Source organism: Neoarius graeffei, chromosome 1 (assembly GCF_027579695.1).
Source record: "Neoarius graeffei isolate fNeoGra1 chromosome 1, fNeoGra1.pri, whole genome shotgun sequence".
Classification (NCBI taxonomy): domain Eukaryota; kingdom Metazoa; phylum Chordata; class Actinopteri; order Siluriformes; family Ariidae; genus Neoarius; species Neoarius graeffei.
In genome coordinates this window covers 20,414,052-20,422,672 of record NC_083569.1, presented here as the reverse complement: position 1 = coordinate 20,422,672, position 8,621 = coordinate 20,414,052, and the positions used below count along the sequence as shown (strand labels likewise).

Below are 8,621 nucleotides of genomic sequence, written 5' to 3'. Positions count from 1 at the left end.
AGCTTTTTGCGTGGTAGCTTTCTTTGAACTGCAGATGTCTGACATCTTCAATATCGCTTGCCTTCAGTATGTAAAGAAAGTTCACTTGTCCCCCAGGACAAGGGTTGCTAATGTAAGTGTGACATCAGTGCAAGGGGTCTGTTGCAAATTTTGGCAATGTGGCACAAAGTTATAGAAGGGAACTTATTTATAATCTCACTATCTGGTGTGACCCAGATGAGGATGGGTTCTCTTTTGAGTTTGGTTGCTCTCAAGGTTTCTTCCTCATGTCATCTCATGGAGTTTTTGGTTGTTTCTCAGAGACGAACCCTTAAATGTTGTTAAAAAAAAAATCAAGATTGTTTCCCAGCAAAACAAGTCCTAGCCAGTGATGGCTAAGTTTTCTTGGTTCTAGACCAGCAAAGATTTAGTGGCACTCTGGGACCAGTTTTCCTGGCTGAGAGCTGGTTCTTTGGCTGTGGAAACTTCAAGAACTGGCTCAAGATTAGGCACCAGCTCGGAACCAGCCCTCAGTGGAAAAATGGTGACTTGGTGGACAAGTGGTAGTTGAGGATCAGCAGAGGGTCCTCAAGGTTCTGCTTTGGGCTGAATATACGATAGATAGGTACTTGCTTAAGGCTACATAGCTCATTGGTTAGAGATACATGGCTCATTGGTTAGAGCACTGGCCTTGTAAACCATGGGTGGTGAGTTCAATTCTTATTGGGGCTTTTGACCTACCTTCTGAAGATAGAGAGTTCTGATCTGAAATATTGGGACTGAGGAAAAGTGTTGTCTGTATCATTCATTGCTTATAAGTTCTCGCTGTTTCTTCAAAACAGTTCTGCTCAATTCTCTATCAGTGAGCCAGTTGATATCAACAAAAAGACTGCAGCTAAAACTCTAAAGGATTCTTATCATGCTGCACATATTTTAAGTTCCTGGCTACATAATTATAAATTTGGACTATGTAGTGCAAGGAAACTTGGGACAAGAAGTCTGTGAGATATGTATGGAAAAAGCACGAGGTTGAGAAAATTCCTTTTTTTTTTTTTAAAGAACCAAAAACACTGGTCAGCTTTTTTGGGTTGGAGTTCTCATCACCTGAAAACCACTGGCTGCTGGTGAGAATGGCCCCACATGAAGAGCCTGAAGATCAGTGAAGTCACTCATGGTGCTTATAACCATGTCTCTTGAGGGCTTGGCCTGTCCAGTGTTTTTGTTCGATCAGATGAGAAAGTAGCCAGACTGTACAGCCCACAGCCCACTCTATGATTGACACACTGCATTATTTAAAATTTGTGTCCATTTTCATCTCATCTCATCTCATTATCTCTAGCCGCTTTATCCTGTTCCACAGGGTCGCAGGCAAGCTGGAGCCTATCCCAGCTGACTACGGGCGAAAGGCGGGGTACACCCTGGACAAGTCGCCAGGTCATCACAGGGCTGACACATAGACACAGACAACTATTCACACTTACATTCACATCTACGGTCAATTTAGAGTCACCAGTTAACCTAACCTGCATGTCTTTGGACTGTGGGGGAAACCGGAGCACCCGGAGGAAACCCACGCGGACACAGGGAGAACATGCAAACTCCGCACAGAAAGGCCCTCGCCGGCCACGGGGCTCGAACCTGGACCTTCTTGCTGTGAGGCGACAGCGCTAACCACTACGCCACCGTGCCGCCCTGTGTCCATTTTTTGCGAGGCAAATAGTAAACAGAAGCTAACTGCAGCTAGGAACTAAAGTTGTGAGTGATGTTACAGCAGTTTCTGTGGGTTGTTTTGACGATTGGCACAGGGGCTTCAAGATTCTGCTGTGGCCCCAATTTTCAGCTGCTGTGAATGTCAGGGCTCCATAGCTCAGTGGTAAGAGCGCTGGTCTCGTAAACCAGAGGTTGTGAGTTCAATCCTCACTGGGGCCTGTAAGGGACATTTTGAATGGAGAAAGGTGATCCAGACAAAAGAGGGGATAATAAGAATGCTGACACCAGAAGGTGAGCAAGTGCTCCTCATGATTTCTCATCAGCTGAAGACCACTTTCTGCTGGTGAGAATGGCCCCATTTGGACAGTTTGAAGATCAGTGAGATTACTGAGGACCTGAAGGTGTCTTTGGTGTGCAATTTCCGCAAAACACTTTGCACTCAAGTCTCCATCAATGCACAGTTGATAAAATCAACAAAAAATGACTTCAAGGGGGACCACATGATGATGGCTGATGAGAAGATGTGTTTGGATAGCATGCAGTCATCTTATCAGAGAGGTTTGCTTTTTATCCAGTTGTCTTTATATTTAAACTTTTTTTAATTTTTTTTTTAGTTCTAAAAAAAAATTACTGAGGTCCAGACCTCAGTGACCTTATAGCTGGCTACAGACATGATTTTAATGCAGCCTAATTCCCAATAAAGCTGTTCTCATTTATATTTTTTTCTGTTTCTGTTATCAGGCAATGGAATGAGTATGAAACAGTGACTAAAACGTGGCCTATTAAAACATGTTCACCAGCAGTCACATCCAAGCCATTTTCACGCTGCTGCTCTGCACTGAGAAAATTCTTATTTTATAACCTCAGTGTCATCTGACAAAATCAGCATGCACATAATTTTAAAGAAAACAACTGTGCAGTGATAGTTACTATATTTGCATATAAAATGATTACTCAGAGAAAGTTTGAAGAGACAAGGTGTTTTCCTTATTTTTTCTCTCACACAGTGCACAGCCCCTGTCTGCCTGGGAAACCAACCACAAGAAGGATGTTTCGCTTTCAGTCAGGGATGATTCGGCCTCATCTGCCCTGTAGTGAATAAACCTTTTAATCCTCTGGAGACAAAGATATCGTCTTTCGAAAGTAGCTAAGATTTGTCCAAAAAGTCACAAGATTTGCTGCTAGTCGCTTTTTTTTATTTAAAAAAGTCACTAAGTTGGCAATAACGCTTCAAGAACTGACTGTTCACTTGTTGCCTAATATTTCCCACTTCTTGACAGGCGCCATTGTAACGAGATAATCAATGTAATTCACTTCACCTGCCAGTGGTGTTAATGTTATGGCTGATCGGTGAATATAAATGTACTATGTATGTATGACTGAAGAACAGATCAAGCCTGTATAATTGTGTAAAGTATTATTTATATAATGACAGAAGTCTATACCTTGGGGGGGTGCAGGATCCTAGTATTTGGCCCACAGTAAGATAACGGACTATGCCATTTTGTGTAGAAAGGAGAAAGACTTTAACACACTGAAGTTATTCTCTACAGTATCTATCTATCTATCTATCTATCTATCTATCTATCTATCTATCTATCTATCTATCTATCTATCTGTCTATCTATCTATTTATTTTCTTTCACTCATCTCTACCACTTTGCCCCCCTTTTGCACAGATAAAAATGGATGCTGGGAAGAAGAATGACAATAAAATACAATTAAATTAAATTTTACCTGTAAAATGCTTTTAACAGTGGACATCATCACAAAGCAGCTTTACAGAAATATATAAATTCCGTATATAAATTTTACATACAGTATATAGAATTTATCCTGAAGGATCGAGCCAGAAGGCGATGGTGGCAAGACGGGGTCACTGGTATCTCAAGAGTCGCATGTGTCGCGAGAGAGGGAGGGGGTTGGGCAGATAGAAAGAGAAACCCTCCTCTAAATACACACAATTTCAAACTGAAAGTCTGCAATGTAATTGGACAGTCAATTCAAAATATTTTTGGTTGTTTATTTTATAACAGACATTTTCTGGAGTATTTCATTAAAGTGAGAGAAAAAAACAGCTGCTGGTCTTGGTAATACTAATATATAGATTTAGGCACTGCCTAAAAGCGGAGCTCCCAGCTGTTTATGGGTTGTAGAATTTTCTTATGTCATAGCCAGCCTCTTTTGTTTTATATCGAAAATTATTTTAAAAAAATTAAAAATAAAAATTCAGGCATGACGTGTGCGCATCGTGCATGGAGATTCCCGCCATCATTGGGTTGCCTGTGATGGCAGGTACGTGAGTACACGACACACAGTGACATCGGGCGACAACAGCGACAAGTTACTCACTACTGTACTGTCCCGACTACTACTCTACTTCACACTTCACTACTCACTCCACTAGTTGTTGGGTTTCCTGTGGTGGCAGGCACACACAGGACTGAAATCATCAGAAAACAACTCAATGGGTTTCTTTATGTATCCACACTCTATGCCTATGGGGCTCCCCTCACGCGGGCCGGCGCTCCGCTAACACATAGTCTGGTGGTTATTTCTCAATAGGGCGCTCCATAACACTTTCATGCACATCTAGGGGTAAAAGCTGCCAACTCAAAATATTCCTCATCTTTATATATTATGCGTTCTTCAGCTTTGGTCTTTAAAGTCATCATTCCTGATTCACTTGCTTGACGAAGTTTTGTCATTCTTGTTCCTTCCACAGTCTCGATGACATATGAAGCACTTCTGGAAGTCAATATCCCTTCCTCTTTTTCTCTTCTTGGAGCTGAATAAGGGTTCCATGACTGTCTAAAAAACAAGGGATCCACAACACAAATAGTAGTGTCTCAATGTACAGTTTTTAAAAATGTGAGACTTAGAAATGAGTGCAAAAACTCATACTTAATGTAGGTTTGGATCCGTTAGCTCCATTCCTATAGAGACCTACTACTTTATATAAAATATATGTCTTCACCAAATTCACGTGTCCTTGTCTTTGTTCCAGCTCCAAGGTGTCTTCATCCAGACTGTGTTAAAAACTGTCAAGCAGGCAATCTGTCTAGTTTACACTGTCTTGTAAGGCTGTCTTGTACTGTCTTGTACAATATCACATCTGTACCTTGTCTCCCATTTTATAAATAATATGCATCATGTTACAAAACACATCAATGTTTAATTGGCAGAGGAAAACTACTTTCATGTTGAATAAAGCCACTGATTTTCTCTGTTTTCAGGTACACTGCCGCACCTTCTAGGATCTTCTAGATTGCTGCCTCTGGGACAAGTGACCTTATTGGCTGCTTTTTCCAGTTCTTCCAAGAAAAATCAAACCAAAATGTTTGAAGTATCATATTTTTAAGTGAATAAAAGCAGGTCTCTGATTGGACAACGTAACATATGTTGCACACTCATAAAAAACAATATATATTGCAGGTAATGGAGTGAAATTTCTTTGATACCCATAATGCTTCAATGGTCAACCTATAGGCAGTTATGAACTATGGCTTACACTTGTCTCATCTCCTACCGCTTTATCCTGTTCTACAGGGTCACAGGCAAGCTGGAGCCTATCCCAGCTGACTACGGGCGAAAGGCAGGGCACACCCTGGACAAGTCACCAGGTCATCACAGGGCTGACACATAGACAACCATTCACACCTACTGTCAATTTAGAGTCACCAGTCATCCTAACCTGCATGTCTTTGGACCATGGGGGGAAACCAGAGCACCCAGAGGAAACCCACACAGACAGAACATGCAAACTCCACACAGAAAAGCCCTCACCAGCCATGAGGCTCGAACCCAGACCTTCTTGCTGTGAGGCAACAGCACTAACCACTACACCACCAGGCCATCTGCTTGCACTTGTTATTTTGGTTATTTAAAGTTGCTAAATTATTCTTTTGAAATATTTTAAAACATTCTATTTGTAGGTTTTTTTTTCAGTATGCTTGAAATGAATGGTGGACCAAATATATATATATATATTTAATTTGGAATTTAGCATTATTTTATATTGGAAATGCTTCATTAATGATGTGTGGATGTTATTTAATATAACCACATTATTTCTAACCATCAAAGACATATAATTTTTGACACTAAGATCATGTTTGTATCTTCCTGGAAGGTAAAATTACATGTTTTTATTACATTTCTGGCAGCCATATTGAATTCTAAGAGGGCCACCAGATAAAATCCTTGTTGGTAGATACCAGAACATCTATTGAACAAAAAACTTAGGTTTAACCACAACTTTTATGGTGTAGATTGCTCCAGGAGTCCATACATTTAGGTATTCGAGATTGTCCAATAGTCAGTTTCAAAGTGGCTGCCAAGGGATAGTCAGAGGCATTTCCAAAGATGCCAACCACCATATTTCTGTCTCTTAGGAACCATTTTAACTAAAAAACATGGTTGGCAGCTTTTACCCCTAGATGTACAGGGGGCTTTCTCCCGTAGTCAGCTGGGATAGGCTCCAGCTTGCCTGCGACCCTGTAGAGCAGGATAAAGCGGCTAGAGATAATGAGATGAGATGAGATGTGCGGGGGGTTATAATACCATTTTTATCCTCCAGACTAACAGGCCACGAGGTGGTGTGCATGACTGGCAATTACTATTATAACACTGGCCATGAGGCAGTGTGTATGACTGGTAATTACTAACACTGGCCACTAGGCGGTGTGTATGACTGGTAATTTCTATAACACTGGTATGGTGGCGGCGGCACGGTGGTGTAGTGGTTAGCGCTGTCGCCTCACAGCAAGAAGGTCCTGGGTTCGAACCCCGGGTCCGGCGAGGGCCTTTCTGTGTGGAGTTTGCATGTTCTCCCTGTGTCTGCGTGGGTTTCCTCCGGGTGCTCTGGTTTCCCCCACAGTCCAAAGACATGCAGGTTAGGTTAACTGGTGACTCTAAATTGACCGTAGGTGTGAATGTGAGTGTGAATGGTTGTCTGTGTCTATGTGTCAGCCCTGTGATGACCTGGCGACTTGTCCAGGGTGTACCCCGCCTTTCGCCCGTAGTCAGCTGGGATAGGCTCCAGCTTGCCTGCGACCCTGTAGAAGGATAAAGCGGCTAGAGATAATGAGATGAGATGGTATGGTGGCAGGCACGTACGGGACCGAAACCATCAGAAAACAACTTGATGAGTTTCTTTATCCATCCACACTCTATGTCTATGGGGCTCCACTCACGCGGATCAAGAATGCACACCAGTGCAGATAATAGTATAGAGTCCGTGTGGACACAAAAGAAGGCATTGGTGCAAATGACATCACCTGTGCAGCACCGCTGACCTGCAAATCAAGGTCCTTGCCATACCATGCGGCGCAAAGGGCAGCACCGATCTCCGTAGCCCTCGGCCTCTCGCCTATTACGGTACATAGCTCAGGTTACAGTGGGGGGCTAGTCCTCTGGGAACCGCAAAAGTTTGTCTCCCAACTCGCATCTGTATTGCAACGTGCCTTGCCAGACGGCAGTAGGTACCATTTTTATGATGGTATGACCCGATCGTGAGTAGAACTCGTGATCGACCAAAAGGAGCATGCAATTGAAAAAATCTGGGCATGTTAGCTCAGATACTGCAAAGAAAGTCTTCAGAATTTCCACTGAGAGTTGACCTCACATTACTGGAGTCAAAGTTCAGAGTGCTAACCACTACACCATGGAACCAAAACATAGCTGTAGAATTGTTTTCAGCACCAAATTACCGGCATATACTGACATTGCCCAGGCAAAAAAAACAAGCACAGCTTTTGATATACATAAACCACACTCCTCAATGCTGAAACCCGGGATTGAACCAGGGACCTTTAGATCTTCAGTCTAACGCTCTCCCTACTGAGCTATTTCAGCAAGTCCATTGTCAGTCACTCATTGTGCCGGATTCAGGCTAGGCGTGGCACATCAGGGCGGTGTAAGCAGCGGCCTTATCTGACATTTGTTGCAGTGGGTTGTCGACGGGCCTCGTGGCCCGTGCTTGCCGCAAGCAGCGAACGTGGGTGAAAACGGAGGCTTCGGCTGACGTGGCTTTGCGAAAGTAAGCGCTGCAAATGGTTTTTTTTGTCGCACATAACCCTTAGCCCCTCCGTTAGTTGTGGCTGAGTGGTGAAGGCAATAGAGTTGAAATCTGTTGGGGCTTCCCTGCACAAAGTTTGAATCCTGCTGGTTATGTGTGGCATGATGTTTGAGGCTTGTCAAGTGCTACCGGTATTGATCTGGCTGCTGGTGGATTGTTTTCACCAGGGCCCCTGTGCTCTTGGTGTGAAACAGGGCAGTGGTCTTCTTTTGATCACCGCACATAGGTATTTGAGCAGTGACCCAAGTGCATCGCCAACTCATGTGGTCAGCACAAGACCTGCGTGTGGTCAACAATGCGTCTCGCTTTGGTGTCTGGTCGAGCGGACTAAGGAGCAGTGTTCGGCTAGCGGTATCCAGTGGAGAAGCGTTCTTCTATCTTGATCCTGAGGTCTGTTAAGTCCTGCTGACTGATGTTCGGGATGGTGTACTGATACCATGCTGAAATCCAGTTTTGCATCTTAAGGTACTGAAACGGATGCCTTGATGATTCCCTTTGCAATTCAGCATGCTTATGAGTAAGTTTGAGATTCTCTTTGCCATACGATGGGTGAAAACTGGTCATTGCAGTCCATTGTAGGATTTCATTTTACAGCGCTGGCTTTATTTAGCAGCGCTGCCCTTAGACGGTTGTACATCCAGTGAATCAAGTACGCTAGGTCGTAGACTCGTTCACGTCCAACCTGAGGATTTTGCCTCCCTGAAGTGTATGCGTTTTGAAACGAAGTGCAGCAAAGCATCTCCTGACATTTGTCCATGCTGTCACGAGGCCCCGTGTGCAGTGGTGGCCACCTGGTTAAAGCGATGTCCTTGATGTCCACTCAATGTCTCCCACGCTGCTTTGAATGTGCTGC

The 8,621-nt window shown here is 43.5% G+C and overlaps 2 non-coding genes across 2 annotated transcripts; one reads left to right on the top strand and one right to left on the bottom strand.

Moving 5' to 3' along the window:
- The first annotated feature begins 1,835 nt into the window (after positions 1-1,835).
- On the top strand, positions 1,836-1,908 carry trnat-cgu (transfer RNA threonine (anticodon CGU)). The gene has a single exon. It is a non-coding gene; the product is annotated as a tRNA-Thr (tRNA).
- A 5,564-nt stretch (positions 1,909-7,472) lies between these two features.
- Positions 7,473-7,545, bottom strand: trnaf-gaa (transfer RNA phenylalanine (anticodon GAA)). The gene has a single exon. It is a non-coding gene; the product is annotated as a tRNA-Phe (tRNA).
- Positions 7,546-8,621: the final 1,076 nt, after the last annotated feature.